The sequence below is a fragment of the Vulpes lagopus genome, chromosome 1 (genome assembly GCF_018345385.1).
Source record: "Vulpes lagopus strain Blue_001 chromosome 1, ASM1834538v1, whole genome shotgun sequence".
In the NCBI taxonomy this organism is placed as follows: Eukaryota; Metazoa; Chordata; class Mammalia; order Carnivora; family Canidae; genus Vulpes; species Vulpes lagopus.
Window position 1 is genome coordinate 182,849,668 of NC_054824.1, and position 26,761 is coordinate 182,876,428.

Here is a 26,761-nt window from a genome sequence, read left to right on the forward strand (position 1 = left end):
TGAGTGAAGTAAGTCAATCAGGGAAGGACAAACATTATATGTTCTCATTCATTTGGGGAATATAAATAATAGTGAAAGGGAATAGAAGGGAAGGGAGAAGAAGTGTGTGGGAAATATCAGAAAGGGAGACAGAACATGAAGACTCCTAACTCTGGGAAACAAACTAGGGGTTGTGGAAGGGGAGGAGGGTGGGGGGGTGGGGGGGAATGGGTGACGGGCACTGAGGGGGGCACTTGACGGGATAAGCACTGGGTGTTATTCTGTATGTTGGCAAATTGAACACCAATAAAAAATAAATTATAAAAAAAAAATCTTAAAAAATTTCAAATTAAAAGTAGGATCTCCAAAAAGAGAAAAAAAAAAAAAAAAGGATAGATACGGGCTAGGCTCTCCTGTTCTGTCACCTTGACAACATCTTGTTTGCCTCATCTTTTCACTTTCTTGACAGTGTACTCTGAAGCACAAAAGTTTTTAATCTTGATGAAGTCTAATATATACATATATCTTTTTTGTTGTTGTTGTTGCGTGTTTATGGTGTCATACTTGAGAATCTTTTGTGAAATACCAGTTTATGAAGATTTACTCCTGTCTTCTTTCAGAATTCTTAAAATTTTAGCTCTTATAAATTTTGCCTCGAGTTATTGAAAAATGGGTTCAAGATAAGTATTTTCCCTCTCTAATCTCATCTTAGGCTTGTCCTAAATAACCTTGCCTTTAATTCCTATATCCTTCCTCCCAGAATGAACCTCACTTTGAACTCATCAAAATAAATTTTCTCCTTCATGATATCACCCATTTGCTTAAGTCATTAAATAATTTAACAGAAGCTCAAATCTGATACACAGGATGTCAGAACGCAGAGCCTGGGTGCTCACAACTAGCTGATGCAAAAGATAAAGCTGTGTGAACAGTGCTACAGATTGAGGGCTAAAACCATTGGAAGACTCATTGTTTTGGTTAATTTTGGTTCACAACAGGGCACAGGATAAGCATGGCGGGTTGGAATATGGGGAAACAAGACATGGTGAGTGGTGATGTGGGGACACAAAAGAGGTGATAGGTGAAGGAAGGAGGGACACAGGAGGAGTTACATTGGTTGAGGGGAGGAGGGACACAGGATGGGCCATTGTAGGTGAGGGTATGTGCGATGCAGGATGAGCCAGAGGGGGTAAGGGTGGAGGGGCTTCTGTGAATCTAGTTAAAGAAAGCAGAGCTATGAGGGGTGAGGAGGAATGACACATGCAGGAAAAGACACATGTGGACATTCTCTGACAAGTCCTTTGACTAGAAATTGGGAGTGAGGATTATGTCCTCTCTCTCATGGGTTCCCTGGCCATCATCTTCTTAACCTTACTGGATTAGAATTTATTTGGTGGATCATAGGAAGAAATAATTGTGTAGGAAGAGGCACTTAATTAGAAAGAATCCTCCTCTAAATTATACATGGAGGTCTCATCAAATTCTAAGATACAATGGTTAATTTTATAATTAAAACTTCAAAGCAACGGTTTTTTAAAAGATTTTATTTATTTATGAGAGGCAGAGAGAGAGAGAGAGGCAGAGACACAGGCAGAGGGAGAAGCAGGCTCCATGCAGGGAGCCCGACGTGGGACTCGATCCTGGGCCTCCAGGATCCCACCCCGGGCCGAAGGTGGCACTAAACCGCTGAGCCCCCGGGGCTGCCCCAAAGCAACATTTTTTAAGTTGTAATTTATTCCCATGCATGCACTGTCTTTCTACAGTTCCTTTGTTTCCAGGGCATAATTATAATAAATTAAACTTCCGCTCAATGTAGCATATTGTTTACAGTATTTATTAATAGCAGGTTTGATATTTGGAAATAGCCAAGTTATTCAGGGCCAAATGTACTTAATAAAGTGGGCAATCAAGCTGCATAGTGTTGTTTTAATAAAAATAAAAAATAAATTTATTCATGCATTGATCCATTTACTTATTTAATAAATATTTCTGAGTACCTGGTGCATGTCAGTCTCTGTCTAGGTGCTGGGGACATAGCTAGGAAGAGCAAAGTGCCTTTTCTCATGGAGCTTACCTGAAAATGGGGAAACTGAGAATAAAATATCAGACATACACATTAATAGTCTCATCCATTCAATATGCTGGCTACTCTTCTCAATTCGATAAATATCAATTTCACTATTACAATGTATTGCCAAAGCACACCTTTCTTAATAAATCAGTCCAAGTCCTTAGAAATAGTTTCCCATTCACCCAGGAAGCCAAGCCAATTTTCAGACATTTCTACCACTTTGTCCAAGCTGGAAGTGCTTTATTTCATTAAGTACAGATAAATAAATAATCACAAGTAGGATTTGAATTTTATCATTAGCCTTCTGCCTTCCTAGTTAGTTTTCTGAAAGTGTTAAGATAGAAAGTTGCCCAAAATGAAAACACAGAGCTAACTAGAAATTTTTAAAATCATTCATTTCATTTTCTCACTTTTCTCAACTCATCTGAGAAAAATATGTGTTATCCTTTGTCTAATCATTTGCTTAAATTTCCCAGAAGAGACTTCTTATCCTAGGCCATAAATAAGGACATAACTAGTAACAGACACTTTGGCCAACTGAAACCATTATTTTGGGTTTTCTAAAATGTACAGACTAGAGACACTCCTCAAACAACAAATTATTTGAGAAAAGCTCTATTCTGCAACCCTGCTTTGTTCAAAGTCTATCAAGTCACCATTTCCACTGAGGACTCAATTATTGCCAGAACTGTTTCATCCATTGCAAATTGCACTAGGCAGAAATTTGGCTCTCAAAACTTTAGACCAGATGCAAGTTTCAAAGAATTCTTTTTGTCTGAAGATGCATTAACCATTTTCTGATTCGAGAACTGAAATGAATTTGTATGTTTGAGAGCTGAAATAAATTTGTATATTTCCCATCCTCCAAACCTAAATTCAGAACAATTTCTCCAAGCAGTGGTTTTGAAATTCTACTAATTTGATATGTACCAGCATATTTATAAATGGAATAGCTGAAGCAGGTATCTTAAATCATTATTATATTCTGGAACCTGTGGAAAATGTATGCCTGACTTGCAACTATCACTGCCACCTAACTAGGGCTTGGGGCTGCAGTTATTGGTTATTTGAAGATGTGGTCTTTGGGCAGCTGAGGTGATAGTACGCTGTTTTCTTTTTTATGGGTCTTTGTTCTTTCTTTGCATGCCACATCCCTTCCGTTCATCCTGTGCCTTCAGAAAACACTGGAAGCCTTGAAGATAGAGGAAACCAGGAGTTAACAGAAAAAAACAAAAGAAGTCCTGATATGTGGCAATGTCGCAGACAAGTGGTACTGAAAGAAATTACAGAAATAGTTATAGGTGGGTTTTGCTTTATCATTTACAGTAAAATGGATCCATTTTTTTTAAAATCTAAACTATCACAAAACAGTTCTACTACAGGAAAACTACCTCATAGTCTTTCTATAGATGCGGTTTCTTTGCATCTATCTTTAAATAGAAATAAGCATATATAAAAGGTTGAGAAAGATTTGCTGCATGGATTATACAGATTTTCAACACTTGCTTGACTAGTCTTAGGCGCACTCCCAAACAAAACTGAATCTCACTCACATCCTATTCTTTTCTCCACTGAAGATATGATCTTCTCTAAAATTATTTGCTTTCCATGAGGAAGTCTATGTTTAAAAAATGTGTGTATATATATATATATATATATATATATATATTCATATTTTTTTCTAATTCACATGAGAGATGAAAAAAATCGTGGCCAGGGTATAAAAACGCTATATCAATTAATAATATAGGAAATGAATGAAGATCAATAATGAAAGCAATATTTTTATTGTTTTTAATGAAAACATATATATACATATATATATGTATAATGAAAAAAAATATATATATATATATAACCAACTCCCTTGGTTTCAAGGGAGAAACCAAGCAAATAAAACCCTAAGGTAAAAAGGAAGAATCAAAGGCTAATTCTTTTCACATACACTTTAATTCACACCTCCCCATTCTGCAAAGCAGCAAACAGCTCTGCACCTCACTTAAAATTCCAGAATAGGTACACCTGATTTTATTTGCCCCCAGCCACAGACTAAGTAAGAAGCCACTGATGCCACAGGAAAGCAGGACTGGGTTTGTAATTGAAGTCAATTCTCCCGATTAACAAAACATCAGGAACGCGTTTGTACCGTGTTGATGCCCACCATAAAATATTATTTGATATATTTTCAGCATGTCATCCTTAAAACAGGAGGTTTTTTCCTTCCTGAAAATATAGAAATCACTGATTTTTTTAAGTGACCCTTTTATTCAATCTCTTCCTCCTTCTTTAGGACCCGTCTTTATGCTTCAAATGTAGATGATAGATTTATAAGTCTCTTCTCTCCACATAACTAAATGTGAAGTGGAATCTGGAGTGGGGGTGGGGGCAGGGAAATCAGTTACTCAAACCATTCTGAATCTCTCAAGACTTCATTACTAAGCACTCCATATACTTTGCATACATCTCATCAAGCATGAAAAATTATTCAGGTTTGTTCAGGAACATGATATTTCCTCATTTCTACTTACAAGCAGGGTTTTTTTTTTTTTTTTTTTGCACTCTCTAAAACATCATTAACAGAATTTCGTGGACTGCCCACAGGACCCCTAAATCCAACTTAATTTGAAGTTGTACATCCTGTTCCTTAAGCAAGGAATGTTTGGGTATTACCAATATACTGAAAGATAGATGAGATGTGCTCATGGCAATACAGCTTTTAACCTTTCCTCTCCTCTACCATGACGGGGGTGAATTACCGTAAATGATGGGTACCCTGTCTGCAGTGTGGACAATTGATTTGACCTGACTGCCTCCAAAGCTCTAATGGACTTTGTGGCCAAATCCCCTGAGATATAAAATATGTCTAAGTGAATTGGGGCAGGTTAAAGAACAGACCTGCTTTTCATTGCAGGCTCTAGCTCTAATACATCTCCCAGTTGTTCAGGGCAAAAGATTAAAAATGATCAATACCCAAATCATTTTTTTAAAGTGTTGCCCTCAGTAAATCTATTTTTGTTATTTTTCCCCCTGCCAAGCATGGTTTTACAAACCTTGAAAAGATCCTTTTCTTCAAACACTGAATTGCATACACAGCTCTATCCTCAGTTTATTTTGATTTAATTTATCCTCATCTATTCAGTTATTGATTACTCAGACTGTACAAAATTTCTTTGGATTTAGATAGTGAATTTCTCATTTTTTGAGTGTACCCTGAAGTTTCCATTTGCAGTGGAGAAGGAAGGTTATCAAAGAGGAAGGAATAGGATAGGAAATGCTTCAGGAAAACAAAAGAGAAAGTAATAAAGAGAAGGATGCCCAGATAAAGTACAAAAAATTGGATATAAAAAATTACCTTTCAGATTGAAATCATATTTTTTTCCTAATTCACATGAGAGATGAAAAAAATCGTGGCCAGGGTATAAAAACGCTATATCAATTCATAATATAGGAAATGAATGAAGATCAATAATGAAAGCAATATCTTTATTGTTTTTAATGAAAACAAAAAATGAAATCCAATCACTTATCACTCAGATGGCCTTTAGAAGGGAATATCTATGCAGAAAAGAAGAGAAGAAATAAAAAAGAAAACATTTAGTAAGCCAAAGAAAGAATACTTCAGTGAGCTACTGCTTGGATCAAGAGGACAGTTACTATCTAAATAGTAATATTTTAATCAAAATGGCACAAGATACAAAGCTTCCTTTTAAAGGACATTACTCAACTCTGTATTCTCAGCAACAACAATGTACAAGGTAGCTTTTGTGTTATCTTGAAAGTATATCTCAAAAAGTAACTCCCTAAGAATGAATTTTCTTTAAAAATGTAGTTAATCAAAAAAAAAAAATGTAGTTAATCAGGGGGCACCTGGATGGCTCAGTTGGTTAAGTGTCCAACTCTTATAAAGCTCGTCTCTCAGATCAAAAAAAAAAAAGTGTCCAACTCTTGATTTCGGCTCAGGCCATGATCTCAGGGTCAGGGGATCAATCCCTGCATCAGGCTCTGTGCTCAGTGGACAGTACGCTTGCAATTATCTCTCTCTCCTTCCCTCTCCCTCTCCCCCACCACTCCACTCATAAATGTGCACTGAGTGCATGCTCATTCTCTCAAATAAATAAATAAAATAAAAAGATTTTGGCGAGAGACAGTGTGAGCAGGGGGCAGAGGGAGAAGTAGGCTCCCCACCGAGCATGAGCCCAAGGCAGAGCTGATCCCAAGACCCTAGGATCACAACCTGAGCCAAAGGCAGATGCTCAACGCAACTGAGGTACCCAGGTGCCCCTAAATAAAACCTTTTTTTTAAATGTAGTTAATCAGATCACTGAGATTCATTCAACAAACACTGACCACCACTCTGGACAAAACAACATGCTAGATGACAAGGGAGAAAATAGGATGAAAAACAACCATTCTTGTTTCTCAATATTATAATCTAGCTGAGAAATTTAGATGTGCACAAGTGATAACATTAGTCAAAGCAAATACAGTGATACTATAAGAGTTAAAACGTGCTTTGAGTTTTAGAGAGAAGTGTTATTTCCTTGTCAGAGTAAAGCTTTGCAGAGGTGATTGTATTAAAGCCTAATTCAAATGCAATATGTACCTAAAACAATTTTAAAGCTTCAAACATTTTCAGAAGCTAGATATATGAAGGAAAATGATTTCCATAAGTGCGCTGTGTTATGTGCGTAATTATACTGCCTTCCTATGACCTGAACAATGGGCTTTAAATTAGGCACCAGTGAACTTTTTCTATAAAGGGCCAGATAGTAAATATTTTGTGCTTTGTCGGCCACATGTTCTCTGTTGTAAGCACTCCACTCTACCATAGACAGTATGTAAATGAATGAGCATGGCTACATTCCAATAAAACTTTATTTATGGGCACTGAAATCTGAATTTCATATAATTTTTCACATGAAACTAAACAGTATTCTTTTTAAATTTTTTTGACTATTTAAAAAATGTAAAAACTATTCTTAGCTCATAGACTGGGAGAAAAAAACAGATGGTAGGCTGGTTTTAGCATACAGGCTGTAGGTTGCCAGTCCCTGTTCGCTTTAGATTTTTAATATTTCATCTTAGACACATATTTCTTTGTAATTGTCTACCTGTCACATCTTGCTCAGACTTTATCTTTCCCCATCATCTCTACAGTATATCTGTAGAAGAAAAACCACTTCCCTCCCTATACATGTTTCTAGTTACACTTCTTTGAAACAATTCAACTCTCTTCCGATTTTCTTGGAATGAATCACCAGTATGCACACAGTATATTATACTGTACAGTTTCTCAAAGAGCAGGGCTACAGTATTTGTTTGGGTTTTACACTCCAATGCCCTTCCAGATGATAATCAATATTTTATTGAATTCCTTTAGCAGTAACAACATATGGGTCAAAGATGATACATGTCTGATATGTTGAAGAGTTTGTTAGAAGCATAGAATGAGGTGAAACACAATGGATAGACTGATCCTAAAATGGAATTTGAAAGAACTTTTTAACGTGAATGCTCATCCTGCAGGTACATGAAGACCCCTTCTTGTGAACTGCAGGAAAGAATCTTTGTAGAATACATTCTATGAATCATAGTTCTAAATTATCTCATTTGATTCTCACTTAAACTGTGTGAGAGACAATTTATACCATTTCCACTTTTAAAATTTTAAAGAGATTAACATAGTAAAGAGTACCATTAACATAGTAAATGGTAAAAACAAAATGTAAACCTAGACTTCCTGCCTCCAAATTCCAAAACTATTTCATTTGCTGTTTCACTTCTGATCTGAAGTCAACGTGATCTTAGCCTGCATTTTTTTATATAGTTAAATATTAAGAAACTGACCAAGCATATTGAACGCTCACATAAACACACATGCATACTTATTATAGTCAACCGGCCAATCACTACTGAACAAACATTTAGCACTTAGTAAATATATTGGATTACATAGCAGATAGATAGGCAACAACATCGCCTCCTGCAATCTGGAAAAGAGGGATATCTCTCTACCCTAATTCTATTTTTTATACAAAGTACTCCTGACTAAAGAGGGAAGAGAGTTCATGGTTGATACTTTCCTACTAAATATAGCACCTTTAGCACCACAGTGATTCAAAAAAATACCCACATGCCATCATTTTGCCCTCAAGCAACATTAGGTAGAAAAAAATAAAATATTCAAGTAATACGTCAAAAAGAACATTAGATATACACAGATATGAAGAACAAATATGAGGAGTTGTCATTCCTCCTTAGTATGTGCTAGAAACCTCAGAATACACAGGTAAGATAACTAAAAGGATTTCCAGTTTGGTCATTCTTCACGGAGAATCTATGGGTTTGAATCGGAGAATCCAGAATGGTTTAAAATTAAGTAATAATACTGTATACGTTAATGAAAACTATAATCTCCACTTTCTATCAATGTTAAAGGGACATTGAGATGCCAAATTTATCCTATAAGCCAATAAACAAAGCCATCAAGAGACATTTCTGGAGATCACAGGATCTCAAGTGTTTGTTCCTTTTGATTTTCAGCATATTATAAAAAAAATAGTTTTTAAGGGAAAATGGATTTTCTTCAAATTTCTAATTGATTAATACCCTTATGATATATGATGACATCAAAAGTCAAAATAATGAGAAAATTTTAGCTCAGGAATAAAGAAGTTTCCAAATATTCCATTGCTCTTCTAATGAGTCTCACTGAATTCCTCCAGAAAAGTTACAGTAAGAGAAACATGGGTATTTAACTTTATAATAACAAGATAAAATTATTTAATTTTATAGAATTCTAAATGTAGGGTGGTATTTTGCTTATCTTTTCTTCACTTCCACTTGGGAACCCAGTGGGAACTGGACACAACAACGACTCCATGATGGTAATATGCTCTCCAGTGATATAATTCATAAAAAGAGCCATTTTATTCTACATACCTGAACTTATATGATTCAATCGCTTTTATATAATTTGTCATATATCTGCCTACAAATTAGACATCAAGTAATTGATTGTCTTCAAATAACCTAAAAGTAATCAATTAGCTGTATGTTTGATAGAATTCTAGACTATCTATGCAGATACTTAGCATAATTGTGAGAGAGCTATTTTCCATTTCGGAGTCATCTTTACCTGGAGTCCATGTGCCTTTTTATATTATTTCTCATTTCTACTTTGTATCCCAGGACCTCATGATGCAGTCCCTAGAAGTCCTTTCCAGTAGACAGGGGCAGGGATAGGAGAGTACGTAGAGATGGAGGAGACACTCCTGCTGGCCACAAATTGCATGCACATACTTGAGGGATTTTTTTTATTCTATTCCTTAACTCATCTCAGTAGACCTCTTTAACAAACCTAGATGTTGAACATGTTTTATAAAGCTGTTAATTAAATTGTAACCTCCATCCAGGAAAGGTATGAATCTTAAGTGTACAGCTTCATGAATAACAAACCATGAACACACTGATGTAACATCTTCCGATCAAGGAAAAAAAAAAAAAAAACCAGCATCGCTAGCACGCTAGCATCCCAGAAAACTGTATTCCAGTAACCCTGTCACTACCTCATCCCTTCTGGCCACCAAACAAGTATTTGTGGGGCAGCCCGGGTGGCTCAGCGGTTTAGTGATGCCTCTGGCCCAGGGCGTGATCCTGGAGACCCGGGATCGAGTCCCACACTGGCCTCCCCGCATGGAGCCTGCTTCTCCCTCTGCCTGTGTGTGTGTGTGTGTGTGTGTGTGTGTGTGTGTGTGTCTCATGAATAAATAAACAAAATCTTTTAAAAGAAAAAAACAAATATTTGTTTAAATTTCCATTTCCTTTTAATATTATTTAAATCTATGTATGAACACCATGTCTTTCTACTCAGCACTACCACCCCTGCTACCATGTTTTTAGAGCTTAACACGTTTTATGACACAGCCTATTCAGCTATCAGTAGCTTGGCCTCCAGTTAAAAAGACGCGGCTTACTAGTTTTGTGACCTGGACAAGTCACATCACCTCCGAATAACTTTCCGCAACTGTAAAATTTAGACAATTACACTATCCACTTTTATGGTATTAATAGGAATTAAATGAAATAATGCACGTATGGTTGATAACACTCTTTAGTAAGAAAACCATAAACAATCATTGTCATTATTAAATCAGTTTTTACTACTCTAACATTATTATAGACAGCCAGTAAGTAGTGGAGTCCCTATCCTGGGTGCTGTGTAACTCAGCTGGTATAAACTATATAAGCCTCTGTGTACATAACCAGATTCCCTCTCTAATTTTAAATGTAACCAAAACAATCCTTAATCTTAAACAAATATCAGTAACTCTTCATTATTACTAAAATCTAGTTCACAACACATGTGTACTTGTGTGTATGGCCCTCCTAAAATGAAATACAGTTGACTCTTGGACAACACAGGTTTAAACTGTGCAAGTCCACTTATAGACAGATTTTTTTCAGCAAATACAGTAGAGTATCATAAGTGTGTTCTCTTTTCCTTGTGATTTTCTTAATAACATTTTCTTTTCTCTGGCTTATTTAAGAATACAGCATACAATACATAGAACATACAAAATATGTATTAATCAACTATGTTATCAGTAAGGCTTGCAGTTCCAGTCAACAGTAGGCTATTAGTGAAGTATTTGGGGGAAGTCAGAAGTTGTTACATGAGTTTCAACAGCGTGTGGTGAGGGGAGGTCAGAGCCTTCACACACACATTGTTCAAGGGACAGTTCTACTGTCTGCAAGATTTCATCCCAAAATCTAACTATATTTTAAGACACACCTCAAATGCCCACTTCCCACTGTAAATCTTTTCTTAATCTTTCTCTCAATCTTTCTTAATCCTGATTCCAGGAAACCTCACAGTTCTAAGACTTCCTAGAGCCCAGTACTTTCATTGTCTGTCTTGGACAAGAGAAGTACATGAGTGACCATATTACACCTGCTAGAGGATGGTCTCCTTGAACACAGAAACTATTCCCCTTGCAGCCAGCCCAGGATTATATTTTATACATCATCATCATGATATAGCAATAATCATGCTATCAAATAAGTATATGAGTTTACGATTAACTTCTTAATTCCTACAGCAGCTCTTTAGAATATGCCTATTAAGTATGCAATTATTCTCAGTTTACAATTATTTGAGCTGAAAAAACACTGATGTAGCACTTAATACACCCAACCAGTATACTAAGTGCTTTATATATAGTATCAATTAATTTAGTTCCATTGGATGAGGTAGGTATTACTATTGTCCTATTCTACTGATGAGGAGACTAACACACAAAGTGTCTTAAAATGTGGCCCAAGGTCACCCAGTGTTCAAGACTGAATGTTTGCATGTCCCCTAAACTCTTATGTTGAAATCCTATCTTCCAATATCAGGATATTAGGAAGTAAGGCCTCTGGGAGCTGATTAACCCATGAGGGTGGAACCCTTATAGAAGAATGGAATTAGTGCCCTTATAAAAGAGACCTCACAGAGCTCCCTCACTCTTCCACTATTGACAATCAGAGAGCCATCTCTGTGACCCAGAGATAGTGGTCTATGACCCAGGAAACAGCCGTCACCAGACACCAAATCTTCCACACCTGATATTGGACATTCTAGCCTCCAGAAATAGGAGAGATAAATGTTTGATGTTTATGCCACCCAGTCTATGAAATTTTTGTCATAGCAACCCAAATGGACTAAAATACCCAGGTAGTAAATCGCATCACTGGGGATCAACCCCCAGGCAGCCCAGCTCTCGTAGCAGCACACCTAACCACCAAGCTATCATACACTGCTGCCTACATGTGGGAAAGGGGTCAATAAACACGAAGAAATTGAAGATGAATAAAGCTTATTTGTATAATTCCATGTGTAAAATGGACATTTTAAATATTTGTGTAGGGGCACTGGTGTTTCTCTTTTGCCTTAACCTCATCATCCCCGGCCTCCTCCCCAGCTGGGCACAGTGTACCAGTGAGCTTGAATCATTCACAATGCTTGCAGCAGGACACAAAGGAACCACTTTGGGCTCCTCATACCCTGGAAGCAGATATAGCTAAAAATTGTTAATATATTTTTTAAAGGCTTTACAAATAATTGTTTTCAAAAATCTAAGACACTTAACTTACAGTAATAATAATTGCTTTCATAATCATAATTTTTGATATAATAATTTTTCAGACCTGTTACTTTTTCAAATTACCAAATACCTCCTCTAGACATTATTAAGTGCCCACGAGGCATAGCACTGTCTCAAAATCAGATACAGAACTAAGACATTATTTACAATGTTTTATCATCTAGCTTTCTCTTTAAAAATTATCTTTTTCCTTGATTCTTTAAGTGAAGCATATTTGTTTAATAATGTAAAGTATTTTTTTAAGATTTTTATTTATTTATTCCTGAGAGACACAGAGAGGCAGAGACACAGCCAAAGGGAGATACAGGCTCCCTGCAGGGAGCCCCATGCAGGACTCAATCCCAGGACCCCAGGATCATGCCCCCAGGCCACGCCAAAGGCAGACGCTCAACCACTGAGCCACCCAGGTGCCCCAAGTGGGCAATCTTAATTGAAATAAGATCTCAAGCATTTTATATTTCATAAAAAGATAATATAACGTTTTATACAAGCACTATGACTAACACATGGCAAATTATATGAGGCAAAGGCCATATATAGATAATTCAAACATTTTTTCACTTAGTTTACATTTGTACTGTTCTAATTGTTTTCTTACACTTCCTAAAAGAAAAAAATAAATCAATATTTTTGTTCCTCAGGTAAAATTTAATAAAACACCTTGGAGAATATTTTAGATATCTGGGAAGAATATTAAATCACTATTTCTATTTGCCTCTTTCCTCTTATTGATGTGAATACATATTCTTTAAATTGCCATGTTTGTTCTATTCCATGGGTTGTATGAGGAGCAATGGGTGACCTCTCTGGGCCTCTGTTCTTGTATTTGGAAACACCGTCGGGTGTTGCTGGCCTCCTGTCCCCTCAAAGGCCAAAGTTGAACACTATATTATCTGGGCAGACGACACCTTATTCTTATTCCTCAACAATTCTAACAACTCACAGCCCCTCTCGGTCCCTTTATGAACACAGATGTCATTTTAATGGGGGGAGAGCTGAAGTGACAAGAAGGTGACCTGTGGGTGAACCCAGGAGCAGGTGAGGCCTGTCAGTTTTTAATTTGAAACTGGTGTCAGGTCTGAGGAATGGCTGGTATAATCACATTTGTAACTGATCTCCTATAAACTCTGCAAACATTGAGGGGGGATGGCTGTTGTAGGCAATATGAAATTAACAATTCATGTGGAGGTCTCTGGGCACCTAACTAAATCACATGTATCTTTGGAAACTATATAAACATCATATGTTTTCCAGATGACAAGACTGGCATAGTACAAAAAAAAAAAAAAGTTCTGATTCTGCTCTTAATAAAAGAAAAAAAATTTACATCAATTTATAAAGACATAACCTTTTGAAGAAGTCAATTACTGTTTTAAGGCATAAACTTATTGTATAGTCCAAGTAATAAAGTATATAAAATTAAACTCATCATTGCCATCACCTAATATTCATTTCTGACAGGCCCTCACGTGTACCTTCACAAAATATTTCCTGCTTTAAATGTTCTCCACGTTAAGATTTCATTTACAAAAATTGACTCTAAATATTAGGATTGTTATTCAATGAATACACTTAAGAGACAATTCTGAAACTTTGGAAGAAAGTCATTCTAACTTGGGATTTGCTACAGAAGTCAAATTCAAATGTTCCCTAAGGCAATAGGTCTCTACCAACACAAGAAAGTATTTCAAAACTCTCCAGGATAAACTGCCCTTATACGTTGAGAGGGTGAGGTGACATTTGGCATCAAGCCAAATCAACCGACATAGAAACAAGATTGTTGAGGCACAAGAGATTTGTCACTTCACTCCCACAGATTGAGGAGGAGACAAGTAACAATAATGATTGCTGGCATTTAGTCATTATTTGCCAGGAACTGTTTGTTCTAAGTATTTCACACATGTTGACTCATTGAATCTTCAAAACCCTGGGAGAAAGCTCAGTTCATTATCCGTACGGTATCGGTGAAGGAAACAGGCACTCGGGGAATTTAGGTAACTTCCTAAGCTGTCAACAGGGGGACCAGGATGTGAACCCAAAACCAGCTCAAGGGCCCCTGCTCTTAACCACGCTTTACCACCCTCCGTGTTGTGTAATTTGTCACCTCAGGGCTTCTGTGGCACTGAAGAACATGTACATGTGGTCTAAGCTAAAATATCTGAAATAAAGGACCCGTGAGATAGAGTGACAATTTACATATTCCCTGTTAAGGGAATGATGAACTGTTCTTACTGTACCTCCCTGGAATCATTTCAGGTGACATCGCTCCCTAAATGTTGCACATGTGGAATTCCTACACTTCCAAGTGGCCCGTCTCACATTCCCTTTCCTTCTAAAACTGTCTGCATATCTTATAGAAGAAAGATATAAGGAAAAGAGCCTAGATTGCGGAGTCAGAGAACCTGGCTGTGGATCCTTATGTCTGCAACCTTCAATCTGGGTGAATTTGTTCAAATGACTCACACATACTAAACCTTAGTTTCCTTGGCCTCAGGATGGGAAGAATATCACTTGCTGGTATTTTTCTCAGAGGGTTATTGTGACTCTCAAAAGAGACAATGGATGTAAAAGTGCTTTGTAAATACGGAAACACAAGAGGCAGGCCCAAAGAGAGAACTTGCGTGGGCTACTGATGTCACCTGGAGACCATACCAAGAAATGGTATCATCCCAGATTTCTTTCCTACCACTTCTTTCCTTTCGTATCGGGGGTACTCTATGTAACCAAGGATATAAGAATCTTCTCTTTTCCTAAGCCATGTGAGTCAAGGGTTATGGTGTTCGTTCCTTGGTTTCAAGACCACAGAAGCTGATTCAGTAACAAAGATATACACTTGCTAAAGAGTCTCCAAAGCCTCAGGTCTCCAGGCTTTAATCTGGACTATTTCCTTTTCTGCATTCATCCTACACACTTTCTTCACCTGTGTAATTCCCAAATAACCTTCTAGAATAAATTTAATTCACTTTTTGTATTGTCTGCTCGCCATAAAGCCCCCATATAAATCTAAGTTCTATTTCCCTATTATCTACTAGCACCTGTTTTCTACTTCTACTGTTACATACTGCCTGTTGTATTTTAACTATTCCCCTGTCTTTCTCCCTAGCTTGAGAGCAAGGCCCTGGAAGACAGAAAACCTTGTTGAATCTGTCTGGGTACCGCTGGTATCTAACATAGTGCCTGGCATACAACAAATGTCTGCTGAGTGTAGACTGGGATCCATGGTTTATAGCCACGTACACATGAGAAATGAAGTTTGAAAAACAAAAGAAGGGAAACTCAAGGGAGACAATACATTAAGCCAATACATAGTATGAACAATAGACAAGTCACTTGCGGGACACTGTCCTGTTTCAGCAAGTAGAAGAAAAGATGTATTTTGAAGAGGATGGATAGAAAAGTATTTTGAAAACCAATTAAAATAATTTAGATTCAATACAGTGGGTTATTCACCGACTAATAAATCACTGTGTTCGTTCAACAAGCATTTTTGAGTGCCTGCTATGTGCCACTTAGTAAGTCATAAAAATGAGTAAGATATGGTTTCCTTCCTTGAAGAGTTTATTGTAATGCAATTTCATATGGAAAGCATCACAGAACAAAACTGCAAGACCAGTTTGGTGGCTAAATGTTGATAAACCATTGGGTTAAGTGTGTATCTGGAAAGTCCTCTAGCCAAGCCAGTCAGTAGAACACATTCACTCTTCCTTCTGTCTCTACAATAATCATCAGGCAAAGGTCTAGGTCCCAAGATATTTGCTCTCAGTTATATTGCTTCATCACAGAAGCCCCCAGGAGACATCTCCACACAGCAGGGCAGTTCTGATCAACAAATTCCATGCAGACAATTTCATTTTCATGGGGATTTCTTCTTCTTCCTCTTCCTTTCTTCCTCTTCTGACTCTTCTTTTTCTTCTTTCTCTGTTTAACCCCTATGATCATTTTGATCCTTGTATTTGTTTGTTAGTGTTGCCAAAATAAAGTGCCACAGATTGGGTATTTATTTGCTCACAGTTCTGGGGACTGGAAGTCTGAGATCCCGACATCAGCAGGGTGAATTTCTTCAGACACTTCTCCCCTTGGCTTATAGGTGGTCATCTTCTCCCCATGGCTTCACACTCTCTTTTCCTTTTGTGTGGGTCTGTGTCCTAATTTCCTCTTCATATATATCCATTTGTATTGGATTGGGGCCCATCCTAATTACTTCATTTTAATTTAATTAACTCTTTAAAGACCTATCTTCAAATTTAGTCACATTCTGAGGTAATGGGGGTTAGGGTTTCAACATACACATTTGGGGAGGACACAATTCAGCCTGGAACAATCCTCCTAGCATCAGCTGAGACTTTAGAGTAATGGCTTCTCTGAAGTGGCTGCACTTTGAAAAGACTCAAAGTTTAACAAAATAAAAACAAAACTCATACCCAGAGATCTAATTGGTTTAGGTCGTAGCCTGGGCATGGAGAGCATTAAAAGCTCCCCAAAGGGATTTAAATAAGTAACCAGGGGTGAGAACCAGGGAAAGGACTATTTCAGTTAAGGGGAATGGGAACTTCAGATAAAAAGGAGGGGGCTCTGTGTGTTCAGATGAGTAGAGAGCCATTTAATTGTTTTAATTATACAATATATTTCAGAGGAATTGGGGGCCTAGTTGATCTTACCAGTAGCTGCAAATATTTTCCACACCCAATGCTGACTTGATTGTTCACTAGGAATAAATTAATCAGTAACTGACCAAAGGAAAGCTGCCAGTGGAGAACACTGCCACAGCCAACACTCTTAGTGTTTGCTCTGCCTTGAGGAACCCAAAACTGGAGTGAGGTGAGGAGAGGGGGACAGAAAACCCACTGTCATGGTCCTGATTGCTTTCGAGAAGTACAAATAACAGACCCAAAATAAATTATTTTAGTGAGTTGTTTCCCCCTCATTCCTCAAATACTGTTTTTACATTTCTCATTCCTCAATACTGTTTTTAATAAATGTTATAAAGTAAAATTAATAAATAATTGTTCGAACTCTCAGGTAATTTATCAAAAACTAGGTTTGTAACTAATCTGTTTATACTCAGCTCTCACTGTATCCTCAATTTAGCAGATACATAAGCATGGCTGGTTTCCCCCACAACATCAGCAGATCCTTGTGCAGCATGGTTCTGGTGCTACATTTGACTTCAGAAAAAGGAAAATACATAATTTACAGGAAATTTTTTCAAATTTATAAAATTGTTAATATCTGCAAAAACTAAAGTACCTGGATTCTCTGAGTTTGAAATGGTTGCAGTTTAGCTTTGAACTCTTCCTCCACTGCCCAAATCATTGTGAGTCAAAGTGGAGGTGAGACAAGTGAAGGAAAGTTATAGAAAAGACACTCATTTTGACTTAAGCTTAGTATCAAGGAAATAGACTTCTATAAATACAAAGATATTTGGAAGTTTCTAAAAGTTTTTTTGAATAGCTTTTTAAAAACCAGCTCCAAATTTCATCACTGTAAAAATTACAAAGGCTTCAACATCATGCTTCGTTTTAATGTAATTCATTTTTAATATAATTTATTTTTTACCTTCAGAAAAGTTTAGAGAAATATTCCTGGCTCTTGAATTCCATGTGCTTCTTCCTTATTTTACATATGAATTATGATTCTCAAACACTCTATTCTTCACTGGGAATTTTCATCCTCTGTTCTGCATTTCTACACACATACACAAACACACACATACACACACTCAAAGTTTAATGAAATGGGAATTACTTCTGTACTCTAAGGTGGAAAAGAGGATTGCAACCTGATAAGCCAATGCAAGGAGTCTTCAACGGATAAACTAGTCTCACTCCCAAGGTCCACGTGTGATGTGGTTATAACTTAAAAAAATATTTTCCTCTAGAAATAATTTCTAAATAGTACTTATAATTTCAGGCCTACCAACAAATATCATAATTGAGGCCTGTGCTTTATGTATTATTTATTAGCATACTAGTGTGGACTTCGTTAGCATACAGTGATGTTAAGGGCCAGATTATATGAGAAAAAGGAAGAAGGGATCAGCTTCCTCTTTCCCAAGTTCCACAACCATTCACCTGTCCTCTCTCTCAGTCAAAACGCATGTCCTCCCAGTGTAGTTTACTATACCCAGAAAGCATAGATTACTTCCCTTCATCCCCACAACAGCATCATGAGAATTTATTCCCATTTTATATCAAAACTGAAACCTGAGAAGGATCAGAAACTGAGAAGCCTTAACTGTAGAGAACAAACAGATGGTCATCAGAGGGCAGGGCCTATGTCTTTGCCTCTCTCTGTATGTTTCTCATAAATAAATAAAAAATAAAATCTTTTTAAGAATAAAATAAATATTAAAGACATTATTCAACAAATAAAGTACCCATTTTGTGCCAGCAGTGTGCTAGGTCCTAGAGATGTAACCTAAAAGAAGGCACAACCCAATATCTCAGAAAGCTAACAGGTTCTACCAGAAAAAAATAATAAAGTAAGAGAGTATCTTTTAAGAAGTATGAAAATAGAAGTAAGCATAGGTTTCAAGAGATCAGAGAGAAAAGATATTAACCTAGAAAGTAAACTTTCTTTCATATGTTCCCAACACTCTACACATCTCTATTTTGATTTTTTCAACAATGCCATTATTAAAAGAGCTTAGAGCTACAGCCAATAATCAGAAAAAGAATCAGACAATAAATAGCCTAGAAGAATCCAATCAAGTAGTGATAGAAAATGAGTATGAGCATTAGAATCTCACCCATGCAAGTGATTAAAGTTATAGTAGGTTAGAAAATGTTTGATAAAAGGATAAAATCTAGTGACTATGGGTTTGCAAAAGGAATCTCATCCTGAAGGCTATAGACTTAGAGTTTCCTCTTGAAATAGCAACTACAAAATTGCTCCTTGTGTCTATCTTGTGCTCAATATAAATCAGTAGCCAGATCTTCCTTCACAAACTCAAATCCCAGATCCAGAAACATTCAACCCACCAAAGGTGATAACCATGTTATAGTCATGAAATATTGACCTATCAACCCAAGCACATCTATAACAATAAATCTGTTTCTCTTAGTAGGTAAGTGTCTGGGCAGACTTAGAAATAAATAAAAAATTGTGACACAAAGGACTCCCATATTACAAATTATTTTGTGCTAAATTGAGGAAAATCTGTATATGTTGAAATATTTGTAATATTTAAAAGGTATGATCTATTAGAGAATATGACAAATTAATCTAGTGTTTTTAATTTAAGTAAGTTTAAAGTAATAATTTTTAAACTAAAATATGTTCAGGAACTAGGTTAAGTTTGTTAATAGAATCAAATCAATCCTTTTAATTTTATTTTAATTTTATTTTCTTTATTTTCTAATTGACTAGATTGTGAAGAGTTGTTTAAAGTACTTTAAAGGTTTTTATTACTCAGATTATATATTTATATTAATTTTATAAATGATTTTAAAATATTTCAGGGAATTCCACAGATTCCTAAAAGAGATACATTTTTAAGGAGATTTAATCTGCTTAGCTAAGATATTCAAATAGATATAATAAAAATGTACAAGGAGATTATAAAATAGATTATCAGGCTTTGTAAGTTAAACTCTCAAGGAAACCATCTTAATTTTAATAAAAACTTAAACAGTTCTTTCTGTACATAAAAGCTAACCTCTGACATAATAAAACTTATTTTGATAATTTTATTTAAAAGATTTGTTTTATGTCTGTCTCTCCAATAGACCATAAGCTCCTTGGAGGCCAGAACTGAAGCCAGAGATCTACCCATTGCTTGGTCCAACTGATAGTCAATAAATATTCAAGAAAGGACTATGCCTTGGCCTTGTGGTATGCTCAGGCTCCATGCTTTGTCCTCCTGGCTTCCTTACTGAGTCTCCTATACTCTCAGGTCTTGCCAGTCTTCCTGCTCATGCTGCTCTATCCACCTAGACTATCATTTTTACTACTTCTCACCTCACAACTTCACCTCTATTTATATTCCATGCTCCAATGTAAATTCAATATGCCATATAGCCATATAACCAATCAAAGCAAAATAATAAATATGTGTTATAATACTCATAAATGACAAAAACAAGATTGTTTACATCTTATTTCAAGCGAAGGTTTTTTACATGTTATTTCAAGCAAAACATTCTTGTTTGCTTTTACAGAAGAAAAAATAATAATATATTATTAATTAGCCACAGGTTTTCAAGAAGTAAAAGCATTCCTAATACTACATTCCTACTGAAACAAGCACACAACTAGGAAATTTCAATTAAAATTCCACTTACAAGGTTTGCATCATATGCAACCATCCTACCTTCATTTTCTTTCCAATATACTAAATCTAAGAATCTTACAATTATAAAATGCCAAGAGATACATGAAAAGAAAGTTCATCATGAAATACCTTTGTGTCATTTTTTTCAATAAGAATGTCAAGTTTCACTGTTGTCACTTCCTGAGATTGTACATACATGTGCCAAGTATTTAGTTGTTTGGAAATTTGGAAACCTTTGCATCTCCAGTGTTTGCTTGTTTACTTCCACTGTCAAATAACAAGTAGTCACAGGAAGGCTAAAGCAAGCAATACTGAAATGGAGATACACTATTACTAAAATTCCTAGTGACGTGGACATTTCATAATTAAAAATAGTGGCTAGGAATTTCTGCTTATAGCCATGATGGAATAAGTAAGTACAGACTAGCCTTCCTGCCACAAACAACAGTGAAACTGGAGAAAATACATGAAGCAACTCTTTCCAGATGCTGGACAACCAACAGCAGAGAATTTCAATAGTGGAAAGAAGGAAAATATACACACAAGTTGAAACCCACATTTGCCTTCTGCCCAAAGAAACATTCTAGAGTGTGGCACAGAGAGGTGGAGACCCACAAAAACGTGGTGGTTTTGCTAAACTGAAGAGGCAGAGAGTAGTAGGGCTGCAGAAACAGGGCATTCACAGAGCCTAGTATGCAAGCAAAGGACCTAGATAAAGAAGGAGTTCCAGGAATTGGCAAGGCCCAGGAGAAAAACACCTGTGGGAGCTGTGAACTAAATGGTACGTCTGAAGCCTACACAGTACTGGGAGACAGGATTTCTAACCTGCCAGACTGGCAAGCTCTCATTCCAGGCATTCAAAGGAAACTCCAAAACTCCCAGGTATTAGGAGTAAGGCTGCTCTAACCCTAGAGAAAAGACTTCTCTGCACTAACTGTAACAAAGGTTAAAAACAAATCTCAAAAGGGCCGTGCTAATCTACCCATGAATTAACTACCTGCCAGAGCAGAACTCGACACTCTCTAACCGTACGCTACGCTGTAAAACTCAAACTCTCAGCAACGTTATAGCCATGCTTTTCCAGCACCACTAAAAAAATGATTGGATGTGTAAAGAAACACAGAATGACAGCCCGTGCCAGGAAAGAAAACATTCCATAGAAACTGATCCATAGATGACAGAGCTGTTGGAATTGGCAGATAAGAAATTTATCTTTATTTTTATTTTTTTTTTTTGGCAGATAAGAAATTGAAAAGACTGTTACTAATACTTTTCGGGACTTAAAGGGAAATACAGACACACTAAGTGAAATTACGTGATTTCTCAGTAAAGAAATGGAAATTATTTTATAAATATATAAATTAGAAGTCTACACCTGAAGAAACACCAGGTAGGAAAAATGGCAAAACAGAAACCCAGGAAGGATAAACCAGAAAACAAGGAGGTTGTTACTTACAAAAGGTGGTGGGTAGCAGGGAACAGGTGAAGTATAGGAGAGGCACTTCTGTGTTTCCAAAAATATATGTAAGCCTATTAAGGTTCTACTACATATTTGAAACAAGTATTGAACGAAAAGAAAAAACCATAAAACTAAATTCAGACATAAACAATTAAATTCAACTGAACTATTTCAGTTGAACAACATAATCACACTGAAGGAAAAGAAAACTAATTCCTGTCAATCCATTCGCATTAAATTTCACAACAGGCAACACATGATAGAAGAAATTAAAATAGTAGTTGCCTAGGAGGCTGGGGTAAAAGAAAGGGGTGGGAGATGCAGAGTTTGCCTGGGAAGAGACTTGATGAAACTTTCTGGGGAGCTGAAAATATTGCGAATCTTGATATGAGGCGTGGATTACACAGGTGTATCCATTTGTTAAAATTCCTTTAACTGTAACACGACATGTCGATTATACTGCATGTGTAAATTATATCTCAACACTACATGTGTAAATTATATCTCAATTTTAAAATCAGCGGGAAAAAAAAGAGAAACTGACACAAGCCATAAGAGACTCTTGATGATTGAGAACAAACTGAGGGTTGACAGAGGGAGGTGGGTGGGAGGGAGATGGGCTGGATGGGTGATGGGCACTAAGGAGGGCACCTGTTATGATGAGCACTGGGTGTTGTATGTCAGTGATGAGTCATTGGATTCGACCCGAGAAACCAACATTGCATTGTATATTAACTACCTAAAATTTAAATTTAAGAAAAAAGAGGGAAAATAATGGCCTCATTTTGTAATTTCACTATACTAATCATCAGCTTTGTCACATCATCATCAACAAGGAAGTTTTTTGTTTTTTTTTTTTTTTAGTAATCAACGTAGGGATGTATACAAAATACACAATTTACAAACATAGTCTTTTCCTTTCCCGTCAGTGTGAAACTGCTTGTAAAAATTCTCTGGACATTTGCCACTTCTTTACACCTGCTGGCGTAATTTCCACCATGACAGGTCCACTCTAACCATTCCTAGAGTAAACAGTGATCTAAAGGATCAGGAATAGGTCTCTCTGATCTACTTATAAAGACAAACATGGGCCATCTGCCTGCATCATGAGCAGCAGGATTTCCCCTACGAGATACCATTATATGGTACACGAGTATCCGATACAACGCCGCTTACACAGCTGGGCGGCTTTCCCTGACAAGACACCCTTTAAAACAATACTCCACCTTTGCTTGAAATTTCATACACCTTCACAGAGGGAACAGAATGAGGACGAAAGTAATTTCTTCCAAAGAAAACTTCTGCAAGGATACTTTCATTTTAAAAATCCTCAAGATTGCACATCAAAAAATATTTTATTCCTAGCAATTAAAAACTGCTTTTGCCAAGAACAGCATTCTGGACATTGTCCTACAACTACTTAAATAAGAAGGTCTAGGACTTTTTCCTAAAGATTAGGCTTTTAATCTGCATTGTCTTTCTACAGTCATCTGATTCCAATACCTTAGTTATATACAAAACAGGCATGTTTCCTCTAAAACATTTCGTGCTTAAAATTTCCTATTGGCATGGTCGATTCTTTAGCATATTTTTAATAACGGCCAATAAAAATTTTTTGGTAGTCAAAAAAAAGCCCAAATGAATAACTGAAAGTCCATTCTACTTGTCAATTACCAATTTATGAGCCTTAGAACAGTAGCAAAAGTTCAACATGTTTATACAACCACAAGTGATATTTCATATCAGAATATCAGGCCTTTTTCAATGTATCTCTCATGCGGGTAAGTGAATATCGAAAAAGAAATCACAGGTAAAAAGTAATAAGCATTCCAGCTCATTGGGGATACTGACATATTTTGCAAGTTTGTACTCTCAGGTCAATGTATTTCAACCTTTTCCATCAAACTAAGTAAACCTAGATTTTGATTTGTGGTTTTATTTTCACTCCAACCTATTATATATTCTTTCAAGGCTCCATAAAGCGCGTATCCTTCATTTACAGAGTTTCCCGTTCCTAATATTTTGGTAACATCAAGTGTTAGAACTTTGGATTGAAGACACTGATTTCTTCAAAGGTGATTTTCCCCCATATAAATAATACTCCAAGGAGGGGGAGAAAAAGGAAACCTGGTTGTAAACAGCACCACTGGCGTATATCCACTAGATGTCAGTCATGCAGTTAGCATCAATTTACATTCTTAATCCTGATCGACACAAACAGAAATTCTATTAAATCTCTCCCTGATTCGGTATGAATATACCACAGAGGGGCCAAGATTTTTATAGGTTGTAGACTAAAGCCTTGTGCCCAGCAGAGCTGCTGTCTTGCTCTAGTGAGGACGTTAGCCATCAGTGCAATGCGGGCTCCTTTCTGAAGCGCCCTTGTTAGTTGAGGACAATCCTATGGGATTGTCCCCCCTATGGGGGACGCCTGAGGTGATCCAAATCAGTTTACAAGAAAGAGTGATGTGCTAATGTTTTCAGAGAATAAGGTTTCACAAGGGCTTAGCTTGTGGAAACAAGGAATCAGAAAGCACAATATTTATATATGTGACATTTAGAATATTTCAAAGAGCACCCTCCCCACTTACCCCACACCCCACCCCCAAAAAAATGCTGATTATAATGAAAATAAAACATCCTCGGGGGAAGTGGACTTAAGAAGACAAAACACCTTGGGTTGTTGCCACCAAAAAAAAAAAAGAAAAAAGAAATCACAAATCAGTTCTGTTCTTTCAGACACCTGATGTCCTTGGTAAATAGTATTTGAGTGAGGTTTCTAAGTTCTTAAATATTCTCATAGAAAAGCAGCATATAAGGTGCTTACTGTTTCTGGGAAGGTAGTAAAATGACTGCTCACCCAATTATCATATCGTCTCCGTCCAGTTCAGCACGTTCCTGGTCACCATGGACTGTGTGTGAAGTCCTCACTGTATAAGCCATCTCTCCATGATACCAAGTGTTCCACACAATTCCTAAGTAAATGCGGGAGGCAAAATAAAAGTAAGGCACATGAAGATCTTTGGGAAAGTCTTGATTTCATCAACAGTGTAATTAGACCGAATTAGGCAGTTTCAAATTTTCCTTCCAGTTCTACAGTTTTGTGACTCTATGATGCAAAAATGTTCTTTTCCTCAAAACAATGGAAAAGTCTTTCTGATGACTAGCTATAACGCGTTAGCTGTTCTTGAAGACAGAAAAATGCAACTACATGTTATCAGTTACATTGCTCACCAATAACCCTGATCCCCGGCTTTTATGGTCTGGAAGTTTATCATTCTCCCCACCCTCATCTCCGATGCAAGTCAGGGACTTCTTTCCCAGAGAACTCTGGGTGTCGCCTCCACTCCCATCTCGCCTTCCCCAACTCCAACTCATCTCCACCTCCATTCCTGCACTCCCACACCACGCATGATCCTCTGTGAAAAAGTATTAGTTAGGAGATGACAAATCCCAGGGCAGATAAATTCATGGTCAGGGGCATGCGAGGGGCAGCATGCAAGGCCTTCAGGGCTATGCCGACGAACTCTCCAACGCTTGATTCCGTAACTGAGAATCCAAGCAGCATACAATCTGGGCATCACACAGGCTGAGAGGAACAGGAAATGGAGCGTGGAATTCCAAGATGTGTAGATCCAAACACACACCCTCAATCTGGGTATCAGCCCATTTCCAGGCACTGCGTTAATAAAGACCATGTATTCATTCAGCTTTTCAGCAAATCTTTGTCTGCCTACCCTATGGGGAGCAGCAGGCTGTGCACTGGGGATGAAGTTAGGAAACAGGAGGATGCAGTCTGCTCTGAAAGAATGTGAAGCCTAGTAGAGGACAGTGATGAATTAAATCACATAAGGTTTTAATAGTAAACAAAATCACTGGAAGGGTTATTGTCGTCACCATACGGCAATAGTGGAGTTACTACATAAATAGGACTATAAATGAAACATAATGCTGTGCTGAGCAGGAATCCAGATTCCCCCATGTGTCCTCAATGGCAGGATGATCGTAATGTTAACTCAGAATTGCAGTTCTAGGCACATGGCGAGCACCCCTTTCTTCCATTACTATTTTAGGATTGTGGAGGCCTGAATGAACCTAAGGAATATATATATTTTTTAAGGTTTTATTTATTTATGATAGACAGAGAGAGAGAGAGAGAGAGAGAGAGGCAGAGACACAGGCAGAGGGAGAGGCAGGCTCCATGTCGGGAGCCCGATGTGGGACTCGATCCTGGGGCTCCAGGATCGTGCCCTGGGCCAAAGGCAGGCGCTAAACCGCTGAGCACCCCCCCAAGGATCCCCAAACCTAAGGAATATATTGCTCAGAAAACAGTTCCAGAGCGTTGTTAATTAATTTTATTTTTATTTCTTCAAAAACCTTATCAAAGTACGTTGCCAACTGCATAAGGAGAGAACTTAAATGAAAAGCCATCCCCTCCTTCGTTTATACGTGTGACGCTAGACTCCCCAGGAAAGATTTTAAGTAGAAAACCCTGCAAAACCTCAAAGCCCATCCTGCTGTCACTTTGCACAATTTATAGAGGAGAAACTAGCTAATAGACTGTCAGAAGGGAGAAGTTTATTAAACCAAGCAATTAGCCCTTTACTTTAAAGGGATGTGGTAAGACTAAATGAAGTCAAACACACAAGGTAATTTAAGCTTTTTGAAAGGAAGGACAAAGCATTCGGGGCTCTAGGAATAAAGGTACAGAGTTTAATGAACATTTGTCTCACACTCTCCACTTTGCGACTGGCTTTCACTTATTTTATTAACTCCTCACAGCAACCCTATTAAACAGGCAGGGCAGATACACCTCTCCCTGTGATCCCCGA

General features: G+C 37.2%; 1 long non-coding RNA gene across 2 annotated transcripts in view; it reads right to left on the minus strand.

Annotated features, from left to right (window-relative positions):
• Positions 1 to 1,584: 1,584 nt before the first annotated feature.
• Positions 1,585 to 26,761, minus strand: part of LOC121496578 — a 159,378-nt gene continuing 134,201 nt past the window's right edge. For both annotated transcript variants that reach the window (XR_005989275.1, XR_005989274.1), the window contains 2 exons: positions 24,790 to 24,904; positions 1,585 to 3,242 (listed from right to left, as the gene is read on the minus strand). This is a non-coding gene — a long non-coding RNA (uncharacterized LOC121496578). The remainder of the gene's footprint in view (positions 3,243 to 24,789; positions 24,905 to 26,761) is intronic.